At 47.5% G+C, this 13353-nt stretch overlaps 1 long non-coding RNA gene across 1 annotated transcript; it reads left to right on the forward strand.

Annotated features, from left to right (window-relative positions):
* Positions 1-1724: 1724 nt before the first annotated feature.
* On the forward strand, positions 1725-2450 carry LOC144390729 (uncharacterized). Its single transcript, XR_013454573.1, has 2 exons — positions 1725-1927; positions 2000-2450. It is a non-coding gene; the product is annotated as an uncharacterized LOC144390729 (long non-coding RNA).
* The last annotated feature ends 10903 nt before the right edge of the window (positions 2451-13353 follow it).

A 13353-nucleotide genomic window follows, 5' to 3' on the forward strand; every position in this document is an offset into this window, starting at 1 on the left:
ACATATTGCTGCACTTCATTAGATTTGTTCATTAAAGAAGGCTCACTTGTAATGACTTTTTTTTGCACCATGTGACCGGCAAATAGATCACAGTATTGATGATTACGTTAGTTTTATGATGAATATGTAAAAGGTGGAAAAGGGGAGTGGGCGTGTTTAATATAACAGAATTAATAATGTTTTATTTCATCTCTGCCTCAATTCCTTCACGGTGACACGCTGATATTTATACTGAAGGTATAATGAGGAAATGTGTCTTTACTGAATGGATAACATTTAGGCTGTTATTAGGGAAACTAAGAAGACTGATAAGAGTCTTCTTAGCTACTAAGTAGCTAAGAAGACTCTTTCTTATTCTCTCTCTCTCTCGCTATATATATATATATATATATATATATATATAGTCAGTATAGAGGATTTATAGAGGATTTAATGGTGTGTGATTGTGTCCATGTTATTCTGGGATGAATTCTCACCGGGCGGGACAAAGTGGACACGGTCCTCCTGTTGCGCCGCTGCAGACATTTTATCCTGCTTTGTCATGACAAATTAATTTTCCCTTCGCCCTCTTCCTCTTCCTCTCACTGCGTCTCCGCATGCCTCAGTGTCTTTCCATTGATCCATGTCCAGAGAGTAAACAGCGGTGATTGTGACGGTGAGGATACTGTGAATCCTTTCTGTAAAGGGACATGTTTAGACGGGGTACATTCAGTCTAATTGTTCATATTCAGTAAAGTCTGAATGTATGTATATATATATATATATATCATTTTGGTACATTGGAAAGCGAATTGTAAACACCCGCGTTACCTTTGTCCGTGCTGGCCCAATTTGGTGTCCTTTTTCATTTGTCTTTTTAAACAGAGGTGCCCCTCTTTTACTGGGCGTTTTGAAATCTGTGAGACTGCTTTTAGATTCAGTCGGTCAAGACATTGTTGTCATATTGAGGCTGACTGTTTTTAACTGTAGTTTGGGATTCAGAGGGGAATAAGTTAAGTATTTTAAATTAACTTGGCACACACACCACCTCACTGAGGAACCACCCTTTGGTTGCCTGTTTCTGACTTGTAGCAGCAGTATGTACCGAGCTTCATGACTACATGTGCATAGTATAGAAATATTGTGTAGGTGGAGACAGATATCTTTTGTGACCTCTTTCCATCTTCCTCTCTGATGGAGCATTCACTCACAAGCTTTCTTGTGCTAACGCGTGTGCACAATTCAGAGTTGTCTCCAACTTGTTTTTGGAACACAAAACAGCAAATTGGGCACGTAGGTCACGGCCAGCCGCTTAACATCAAGGCCACCGGGGCCCCCCATTTTTTCTCTGTACTTCAGCTTTCATCTTCATTCCTCTTCAAAATCTTCCTTTTGAACTCATTTTCTTTTCAGCTAAATAAAACCCTGTGGTTCCGAATGTGTGTATTCCCGTTCCGCATCTCAAGTCGGCGCCTGCACACTCGGAAGTTTCTCGCCTCCGTCTCTGCCGGATGCAAATAGAAAAACTAAATAGGGAAGCTGCGACCTGGAGTCCAGGACGGCCTGGAGAAGAGGCGATGGATGGAGCGGAGGTGTGTTTTTTGGGGGGAAACACTGCGGCGGAGACCTCTCGCTGTGTGACGGGAGAGGAAAAGCTGTGGCTGTGGCAGACTGAAAAGGTGTTACTGCTGCTCCTCTGCAATTTCTATGTCTATCACTCAGAGGGGAAACAAATATATATATATATGTGAGGGGTGGGACCTTAGGACCTGGGAGCCTCAGCATAGAGCGGGAGGCTTTAACTCAAGGAGAGCCTCTCCATATAAAGGAGATCCCGTGAGAGTTGAGCAACTCACGTTTGTTCTCGTTGTCCGGCATGTGCTGAAGTCTGGGTTGCTTTGTTTGTTGCTCGCCAGTACCGTGCGGGTGAGCAAACTGTACTAAGGAGGTAGGTTGTGCAATTTTAATCTACATCCTGTAGGCCATGGGGAAAGTAATATAATGTTCTTTTCTATGGTAGAAGGTCAGACCTGAACCAGACCTGGTGAGCCCAGGGTCCTACCTGCTGGTGCACAGGTGCATTGGGCCAAGGAGGCTGAACTGGTGACACGCAGTGGTCAGCAGGACAGCCACTGCTCTTTTTCTCCGACCATAGTTTTAGTTTAGATTATGCTCTAGTGCCTCCATCTTGCTCCCTCTATTTATAGAAATAACACACTGATATTGTGCCTTTTTGATGACCGTTGCTTCCACCTTCCCCACTTCTATTGTGTTGTGTCTTTTAACCAGGATCAGTAATCGTATTTGAGTGTGTTGGTTTGTAGTGTTGGTTATTTTAGCCTTTCTTAACAGTGTGCAGTGTTTTTATTGTTGGAAGTGTCATTGTGCCCCCGGTCAATCACTACTGGTATAAATTATTTGGATGTGGTTTTATAGAGTTATTGTTTAAATAAAAGTGATATTGCATTGTACACGCAGAAGCCTCTGTCTGTCTATGATCTAACTCGTATGGGGTTTTTGGCCAATAAGATAATTGAATTCAGGGTCTCTCCCCTCCAAAGAGAGTGGCGTTGTCACGTCTGGATACTATTCCCAAAGTATTTTAAGTGCCCATTAGGTCACATTTGGCGTTGCTGGCAGGACGGACGCAGAGGCTTTTTGTGTTTTTAATTGGAGGCACTGAGACTGTAGAGCAACAGGTTAGGGTTGGAGAGAAGGAGCAGTGGTCGTCCAGGAGGAGAGCCAGAGGACAGCCGCCGCCCTCCAGCTGCAGTACCATCCGTGTGCATACATTGTGGACATTTCTGGGGGTGTTATTCGCCTCTACCCTGGTTATTGACATTTTGGCCGTGAAAAAACACAGTAAAATGACTGAATCTGATGAACAAATCAGGGCCTTGACTGAACTTGTTAAACAGCTACAGGGAGAGAATAATAGGCTCAAAGACCGGGGTAACGAGTCACCGACTGCAGAGGCCCCTGGGTCATCTAGCCAGGTAGCTGCTAACGGAGTCAACAATAATCCAGCACTCGAGCGGGTGTATGTTTATGCACCAAGAGCGAGAGAATGTCCACGCTTTTCAGGAGTTATTGTTCAGGATGGTTTGACTGTAGAGGATTGGGTGGAGGAGGCGAAAAAATCATTGCTAGTACGGCAAACCTCTCTAGCTGAACAGGCAACGTTCCTCTGTGATCTTTTAGATGTGGAAGCTAAAAGAGAAGTTAAATTTTGCTCTCCCACAGATCGAGCCAACCCAGACTTAATTTTTACTATATTGCGTGATAATTTTGGTTGTGATCAAACTTATGTGACTCTACAGAGACAGTTCTTTCAACGCAGATAACAGGACAATGAGTCTATCCGTGAATTTTCTCATGCTTTGTTACATTTGATGGAGCTGCTTAAATGCAAAGATCCACGTGGTGTTTCACGCCCGGAATTGGTCATTCGTGACACTTTCATTGAAAATATACGTGATGCTAAATTACAGCGTGAATTGGTTGACCTGGTTCGGCAACACCCTAACCAGTCATTTACCGAGGTACGTAATGCAGCCATCAAATGGGAAAAGCAAGGGCTCACTATTGGTACACAAAGAGCACGAGCCTATTCTTGTGACTCTCATGCCTTAGGAGTTGGTCAGGGTGATGTTGATACTAATGCCGTTTCTGTTGGGCCCAGTGATGAGGGAATTGAAGGAGTGTTTACGTAAGCAGCAGGTACAACTTGACGCTATTCTTAGACACCTGGGCCTCTCTTCCTCTGTCCCTAACGATGTAAATCCCCATGACTTTCCCAATGGCAATAGGCCGAAGCCATACAAGTTTCAGCCAGATAGTAAACCAATATGCATGCGGTGCAATAGAGGTCATATTGCAAGGTTTTGTCGGGTTGACGTTGGTGGGCTCCCAGGGGGGGTGGGGTCAAGGGGACAGGGCCAAAGGGTGGGGGTAAGAGTGAATGTGGTTGAGCAGCAGGAAAACTAGCGCCCTCTGTTGCTGGGAACCCGGCATTGGGAGGGGGCTTTTTGGGTTCAAAACAGGCAAGTTTAGCATCCAAGCTAATTGGACGTTGCCCAGTGGTTGAGGTCAGCATAGGCGGGGTGGTGGTGCCGTCCTTGCTTGATACAGGGTCAATGGTAACTACCGTAACACAGGCTTTCTTTGAACAACACCTTAAGCCCCACACTAATGAACAGCTGAAATCTTGTAACTGGCTCCACTTAACAGCAGCCAATGGATTGGACATCCCATACTTGGGATACGTGGAGCTGGATGTTGAGGTCCTGGGCACTGTCTCCCCACAAATGGGTATCCTAGTGGTAAAAGATCCCCCTGACTCAGTTTCCATTCGTCGGAAAACTGCCATGCCTGGCCTGCTGGGAATGAACATTATCAATGGCTGCTATTCTGTACTATTCAGGGAACTTGGTAACAACCTCTTTTCCTCTCCCTTAGTTCAACAAGCTGGGAAGGAATGGGTGCGGGCATTGTCAGAGTGCCAACAACTGGAACGCCTCCTACAGACTGGCCGTGTGGGGGAAGCGGTGGCACTGCCAGGTCCAGCGATCCGCATACCCGCAGGCTCTCTACAGTTCGTCCGGGCCACATGCAACCATGGCCCCGGTCCGGCACTGGACAGTGTAATGCTGGAGCCCCTGCCCTATGGGAAAGGTTACCTCCCTGTAAACCTGCTGATTTCCAGGGCCCTCCTTGCTGTTTCCAGAGGAACTGTGAACATCCCCATTGTGAATGTGAGAAAGGAAGACCAGTGGCTGAAACCAAAAACCGTGCTGGGGTCACTACATCTGGCTGATCTACATTCCCCCTCCATGTCGGTACACGTGGAGGAGCAGTTTGAGGACCCAGGTAGACGGGTCGTGTTTATTCAGTCCACGACAGCACGCCCCCAGCCCCTCCCTCCCCCCCTCCCTGGCCTGGATGAGCTGAAGTGGCCTGACGTGCCTCCCGAGGATGTACAAGCAGCCAAGACATTGTTAACTAAGTATCGAGATGCGTTCAGCTTTGGGGATGGGGAGTTGGGCTGTACCAACTTGATCCACCACAACATCCCAGTGATGGACGAGGCCCCGGTATGCCAGCGATACCGCCGTCTCCCCCCCTCTCAGTTTTCACTCGTTAAGGCCCATATACAAGATCTGCTACAGCGGGACATCGTGAGAGTGAGCTGCAGCCCCTACTCTTCCCCAATCGTGGTGGTCCAGAAGAAAGATGGGGATATACGGCTGTGTGTCGATTATAGACAACTCAATGCCAAGACAAGAAAAGACGCCTACCCTCTGCCACGCATCGAGGAGTCATTGGATGCCCTGACAGGTGCCAAATGGTTCTCAACTCTCGACTTGGCAAGTGGTTACAATCAAGTACCAATGGCAGAGAAAGACAAAGAGAAGACTGCTTTCTGCACTCCGTTTGGCCTCTTCGAATTTAAACGGATGCCATTTGGACTTTGCAACACACCAGGCACCTTCCAACGCCTGATGGAGCGCATCTTTGGGGACCAGAGTTTCCAGTCACTGCTGCTGTACTTGGACGATATCGTTATCTTCTCTACGACCTTCAGTCAACACTTGCAGCGGTTGGAGATGGTCCTGAGTCGACTCCAGCAGCACAACCTGAAACTGAAGATGTCCAAATGCCACTTCTTTCAGCGGGAGGTGAAATATCTGGGCCATGTAATTTCCTCTGACGGTGTGGCTACCGACCCGGAGAAGACCAGGTCAATAGCGGAGTGGAAACGTCCATCAACGGTGACCGAACTCCGTTCCTTCGTAGGTTTCTGCTCATATTATAGACGTTACGTAGAGGGATTTGCTAAGCATGCTGCTCCACTTCACCGGCTGGTCGGAGAGTTGGAAGGAGGCCCCAAGAAACCACGGTCAAGAGTCAGTGTCAAGTTGGGAGGACATTGGAGTGAACACTGTGAACAAGCATTCCAGACACTAAAGAACAAATTAATTACCGCCCCTGTCCTGGGCTATGCCAACTTTCAGCAGCTCTTCATCCTGGAAACCGATGCCAGTCCTCAGGGCCTTGGCGCGGTACTCTCCCAAGAACAGGATGGCGTACGCAAGCCAATCGCTTTCGCGAGTCAGGGACTAAAGCCAACGGAGAGGAACATGTCCAACTACAGCTCCATGAAATTGGAATTTCTGGCCTTGAAGTGGGCCGTCACAGAGAAGTTCAGGGAATACCTTTTAGGGACAACCTTCACAGTATACACAGATAACAACCCCCTGAGCTATCTCCAGACGGCAAAATTGGCAGCGGTAGAACAACGGTGGGCATCCCAGTTGGCCAGTTTCCACTTTGACATTAAGTACCGCCCCGGTGCCGCAAATCGAAATGCCGATGCCCTCTCCCGCCAACCAAACACTCCAGTGCCCCAGTCCCTCCCTGCTGTCGTGCCGGGCTTCTCCATCCCCTCACAGGTGCCCAATAGCTCCATTCAGCACCGGGGGGGCAACCATGGCTCCCTGCCAGTACCATGGTCATAGACGCAGCTCCAGTGCGGGAGAGGGCTGACCTGCAGGCCCTGCAAGCCACTGACCCAGTGATTAAACCGTTCCTTATCTACTGGAGGAGAGGACATCCCCCAAACAAAGTAGAACGGTCAAGGGAATCCGACCAGGTTTTGGAGCTTGCTCGGCAGTGGAGGAGAATAAGGGAGAAGGACTGTGTGCTGTATCGGGAAGTACAGATGCCCCCAGGCCGAAAGACAGTGCACCAGCTGCTATTACCAAAAGCACTACAGACAGAAGTACTGACCAGTCTACATGACAACCATGGCCACCAGGGAACCGAGAGAACAATAGCCCTTGTCCGGGAAAGGTGTTACTGGCCCAACATGCGCTTGGACATCGACCAGTGGTGCAAGAGTGTGAACGGTGTGTCATTGCCAAAGCGGTACGTCCGTCAGTCAGAACCTTTATGGGGCACTTAACGGCCTCCAAACCATTAGAAGTACTGGCCATTGACTTTACCACATTGGAGAGAGCCAGTGATAGAAGAGAACACATCTTGGTCGTGACCGACGTCTTCTCTAAATTCACTCAAGCATATCCAACGTCCGATCAAAAGGCCCACACAGTAGTTAAAATCCTGACTGAAAAATGGTTCTACACCTACGGGGTCCCTAAACGGGTCCATTCTGATCAAGGCCGGAGCTTTGAAGGAGAATTACTCAAACGCCTCTGCCAGCTGTATGGCGTAGCAAAAACTAGGACGACCCCGTACCACCCTGAGGGAAACGAACAATGTGAGCGGTTTAACCGAACACTTCACGACCTGCTGCGCTCCCTCCCAGGTGACAAGAAGCGAAAGTGGCCTCAAATGCTCCCCCAGCTAGTGTTTGCCTACAACACCACAGTCCACCAGTCTACTGGCCATTCACATACGAACTGATGTTCGGTCAGAAACCCCAGCTGCCTGTTGACTTACTGCTAGGACGAGCCGACGAAGAGACGGCCTCTACTACACCAGATGATTGGGTGAAAGAACACCAAGATCACCTGGCCTCGGTGTATGTGAATGCCAGGAAACAGCTGGGTGCAGCCGCTGAAGCTAGGGAGCGGCGTCAACCCCCAACAATCACTTCCATCCTTCCAGTCGGCACCCTGGTCTATCGTAAGAACTATGGACCAGGACGAAGGAAAATCCAGGACGTGTGGGAATCGACAGTTTACCAAGTGGTGGAATGTCTTGATGACGTGGGTACGGTATACAAGATACAGTCTCGCAACAAACCAGAGCAGCGGAAGAATGTCCACCGCTCGCAAATAAGACCAATCACTGAAAAAGGAGCCCTGGTGTCAGAACCCCTGACGGCGTCTCCCCCACCCAGTCAATGGGACGACATTCCCCCTCTGGAAAGTGAAATTGAGGAGGAGGACAGCAACGACAGTTTTTCGGCAGGCTTTGTGGTCCTCCCAAATGTCCCCTCTCAAAACGGAATTCAGGGCAAATGGAGACACACCCGATGACAGACAGGGAACTAGACTCAGACGCCCCTCCCCTAGACACTGGTGTAGTGCCCATTCAACAGCCCCCAGGACCGCCAGAGAACGGCCGACAATCTCCAGAAAGACCAGAGACAGCTCTCCAATCACTGGAGCCAGAGCCGGTGGTTGTGAGGCGCTCACACAGAAACACTGCCGGTCAACACTCTAACCCATTTAACCTACCCCGGCCCTTGGCCCAACCAACTCCAGCCCTGTCAGTACCCACCTAGCATGTGACATTCAGGCCATAGAACTAATGCCCCTGTAGCCAGGGCAAGTTATGTTACCGGGACGGCAACCTTTTAAAGTGGGGGTGTATGTGAGGGGTGGGACCTTAGGACCTGGGAGCCTCAGCATAGAGCGGGAGGCTTTAACTCAAGGAGAGCCTCTCCATATAAAGGAGATCCCGTGAGAGTTGAGCAACTCACGTTTGTTCTCGTTGTCCAGCATGTGCTGAAGTCTGGGTTGCTTTGTTTGTTGCTCGCCAGTACCGTGCGGGTTAGCGGACTGTACTAAGGAGGTAGGTTGTGCAATTTTAATCTACATCCTGTAGGCCATGGGGAAAGTAATATAATGTTCTTTTCTATGGTAGAAGGTCAGACCTGAACCAGACCTGGTGAGCCCAGGGTCCTACCTGCTGGTGCACAGGTGCATTGGGCCAAGGAGGCTGAACTGGTGACACGCAGTGGTCAGCAGGACAGCCACTGCTCTTTTTCTCCGACCATAGTTTTAGTTTAGATTATGCTCTAGTGCCTCCATCTTGCTCCCTCTATTTATAGAAATAACACACTGATATTGTGCCTTTTTGATGACCGTTGCTTCCACCTTCCCCACTTCTATTGTGTTGTGTCTTTTAACCAGGATCAGTAATCGTATTTGAGTGTGTTGGTTTGTAGTGTTGGTTATTTTAGCCTTTCTTAACAGTGTGCAGTGTTTTTATTGTTGGAAGTGTCATTGTGCCCCCGGTCAATCACTACTGGTATAAATTATTTGGATGTGGTTTTATAGAGTTATTGTTTAAATAAAAGTGATATTGCATTGTACACGCAGGAGCCTCTGTCTGTCTATGATCTAACTCGTATGGGGTTTTTGGCCAATAAGATAATTGAATTCAGGGTCTCTCCCCTCCAAAGAGAGTGGCGTTGTCACGTCTGGATACTATTCCCAAAGTATTTTAAGTGTCCATTAGGTCACATATATAACCCCATCCATCTGGCCTTCATGGAATATGTGCAAATTTGAAAAAAAATAAAGCAATCCAAAGGCTGCATAGAAAAAAGAAATAATGCTGCGTGCCGAATGAACAGCAAATTAGAAATTCTGTCTTTGTTTAGTTCTTTGTTGTCATCAAACACATTCGGGTTAGATTAAAACAGGACGACTCTCATTCAGATGCGGGACATGGACAACTAGCAAATCCAGACATTGTTTCATGTCATTTCAGGCAGTAAAACAATGAAGTCACAGCGTGTGTCGTCCCCCCTTCCCGCCATTAAAAAGAACGACAGGATGTTAACCCTCAGGACTAAATGACTTGTGACTTTTTTATTTTGCAGGGTGGGTTCACTCCCCCACACTTCTAACCCGCTCTGTGTGCCTGAATGCACAGCACACGAACCAGAGACACACTATTACGGCCCCCAGTTCCAGAGAGCAGCTACATGGAGAGTTTGCCTTCACAGCTACAGTGTGAGGATGAAACAGGACGGAGAGACCTCCAAGTGCGTACACTTGGAGTTTGTGGGGACGTGGGGAGGCGCAGGAGCTACTTCACCAGAAGGTAAGTAAAGGGAAGAAGAAGAAATGAAGATGCAGGCGATGGTCCAGATGCTCACTGACATTACAAGCGAGAAGTTGTGTTTGGATCGGAGGGGAACACCTGTTGTGAATTGTGGGTGAGAAGGCGAGGGATGAGGGGGGGGTCTCGGCCTATCGGAATGCTGGTGTCAGAGCTCACAGTGCAGCTAGAGGGGTGGGGGGCGGCGGGGAGGCGGGGGGGCACCCTGCCAACTGGGTCTGGGGCTTAATTAACTGTAAAGCAGGCGAGCTGCGGGCCGCCCCGTCGCCTTGCATATCAACGACCTGAGCGTTTTCTAAGCACCTTAACAGACAAGCCCTCCTTTGTGAGCCGGAGGAGTCTTTTCAGCTGGGTGGGTGGGGGGGGGGGGGGGGTCCTCTCTTGTCTCGCCTCGGTGTGATGGGCATGTGCTGGTATTCGCTCACTCACACTGGAGCCGCGGTGCTGCTCTGCTGAGAGACGTGGTTTGATCAAGCGGCTCGGTTTCTGTTATTGGGGAGCTGATTAAATGCAGCAATTTTACATTCAATATTATCATTTTATTTGTGGCTTATTTATGTATTGATAAAGACATTTGGCTGCAGGTGATGTGTGGAGTAATTTGATTTCTGAGTGGAAGCAGGAACACATCAGATTCAACCAAAATGTTCCGTTTTTGCAGCCGCCGTCTACTATCAGCTCAGGTGGTCTTTTATCTTTGCAACTATGCTTCCTTCAAACAAAGCTTTCTGTTTTTTGAAGCGTAGCAATTCAACAATTGCAGCAACTAGACACTGACCTCTAGTGGCCTGGCAGGGCACTAATCACTGGTCTAAACCTAATTAAGTCATTAGGAAGAAAATGAAAATGATGGTCAATTGGACTCTAGCTTGTCATTTAAGCCAAATGCAGAAAGCTCCACATCCTCCATTAAGTTTGCAGTATATATCATATACGCACACAATCACTTTAATAAAAACCGCACACCTCTCATGCCGGGGCCGGTCTATTCTGCAGAGAGCTCGACCATGATCTGTAATTAGAGCAAGTGGGATCATTAAATGTGGACTGACTGGCTCCTTCAGGCCGGTTGGCTTGCTGACCTTGAGTTGCTGGCTGGCGGCGAGCATCACGTCGGAGGTTTTTTTTTTTTGGTGGCTGGCCAGTCAGCGGACTTGCAGACCACGTGGATATCTCCGGGGAGGTCTGGCGGGCACGTTGCCGGGCCTGTTTTGCAACCTATTCACAGACCACTTGGCCCGGGTCTCCGGGTCCATTGGCTAACAGCCTGAGGACGGATGAGCCTCCGGGGGGGCGAGGAGCTGTATTTCTGCGCCGCTCGTTGCTCAAAGTCTGATCAGTAACCCGCGTTGTTTCACATGAAGCAGGTTTAAAAGCTCATTTCATACCAACGAGTAAGTAAGACAACAGCCGACGAGTTGCGAGACGCCGCTCTCCGCTTAGACTGTTCTCATGCATTTGAGCAAAGGCTTCTTGACTCGTGATTATAGTCACCAGCACACAGGCCGACACCAGAAACATGTACATACGTGTGACGGCAGGGTAAGTGGATGCAGAATCTCTTTATAGACACGACTACTTGACTGACTCAGAGGACTCCCTGGTGTATATATTGAGATAGGCCATCATTTCTCTGGCAGCTCGACACTTCACCAACATCTCCATGCGCAGATGGACGAACCAATCTTTTGTTCAATTACATCTTATATTAAAGATATCTGACTCATTTACAATGTGTAAGAATCAAGACTTTGCTGAATTGAGCACCCAATTCATGTTCAAAATTGTGTGTATCCAATATGCCAATTTGCAACTCGTATGCACCTTGTTTTGAAACATATCAAAAGGAATATTATTAACAAAACTAATCAATGCATTCATTTGAGGAATGTTACATGAAAGATTAAACTGATTTAGTATAAATTAATAAATTGCTAGTTACTTTTAGCTAAAGCCTAAAATTCCTCTGAGCAGCACCTGAGATCACAATCTTTCATCAAATGAATTTCCAACTCAATTACTTTCATTAAAATAATGTTTTTTGAAGTTGCGACTGAACATTTTGGATTGAAGAGAATCAGTCACTTTCATTTAATTCACTTAAGGATAATTAAAAGCATATATTTTTGAAAATCCTCATATTTTTCATTTGGCTAAGCTCAAAAGTCACGAGTGAATGACGTGCACATAAACATGACCACAAATATTACCGAAGTAAACTGCTGAAGGTTTCATGGAGAGAGACTGAGCTGATAAACCTGCACCATTCCTTCCTTCCTGCCTGTATGCAGCACACATGGAGACAAGCACAAGAACCCACAGAGAAATTGAATGCTGATCAACTCAGCAGCCGCCCTGTTTCATGCTTCATATTTCACATCATTGTCTTGATGTAAAATATGAAGCATGAAACAGGGCAAATCAAACTCGAACAGAAAATGATTTCATTCTTTGAAGACAGTCGGACTCACATGTCCAAATCTCCGTTTTCTATTTGGTCTGGTGTTTGTAAGTCTTTTCGTTTTTCAGGTTCTTGCAGTAATTGTTCATTAAAATTAAACTTTTTCACTTTTCAGCGCTGATCTGATAAGGACAGAAGGCAGCGTGCAGGCGCCCAAAGTAATGAGATCTCAATACGGCGTCAACCTGTCAACACGCTGCCAAACACAACACTGCACGCTTTTGCCATTGATTACCTTCATAAACCGCTTCAAACCCAGGAATACTAAGACTTCTCACTGCCGGTCGTGTATGGCGAGGATCTCGCCTCGCCAACATTTGACTAAATTGTGTGTGCATGCAGTCCGCTGTCGTCGGGTGGCAGGACGTGTTGTGAGTAGCATCACGGCCTCGCTGTGGGGGACACCGGTATGAAGGTGCCACACTCTCCGATGCCTCGCCTGATCACTCTGTGTTGATAGGGAGGAGGAGATGGGGGGGGGGGGGGGGGGGGGTCATGAAAGGCAGATTTTGCCTCTTAAGAACACATCAAAGAGACGAGGCCTCGCTCACTTCCCTCCCTCCCCCACGCTGCCTGCACAGCTCAATGAAGAAAACAAGGAGGACGGCAAAGTTGGGAGACACGGGTGCAGCGAATTGGGTTTCGCCACGGAAGGATTTGATGCCAGTACAGAAGATCATGGTATCTCTATTGAGCTCCTGCTGTGTATCAGCTCTCAAAGCACAAAGCAATCAGTGATTTTGCTTAACAACTCTTTCAAAAGAGGTTTATGTTTCCCTTTAACGGATTTATTATTTCCAAGTGCCGGGGTGAAATTTTCTTTGATTCAAACACTATTGGTTAGTGCTGGCAGCTCCAACTATTACAACTCAAGCGGGAAACTTCTGAATAAAAACATCTTGCCAGTTTGGGATGCAACAAACTGTCCTTTTACAATATGTACTATTGCAACTAGCATTTCCAAGCTGCTGCACAGGGAAATAATCAGCAGCGATAACAAAATTAGTTGCTCATTCAGCAATTAATTTATTAACTATATTAAAAAAAAAATTATATATTGAAAATATTTTCCATTGCTATAACACTGAATAGAA

The sequence above is a fragment of the Gasterosteus aculeatus genome, chromosome Y, assembly GCF_964276395.1.
Source record: "Gasterosteus aculeatus chromosome Y, fGasAcu3.hap1.1, whole genome shotgun sequence".
In the NCBI taxonomy this organism is placed as follows: domain Eukaryota; kingdom Metazoa; phylum Chordata; class Actinopteri; order Perciformes; family Gasterosteidae; genus Gasterosteus; species Gasterosteus aculeatus.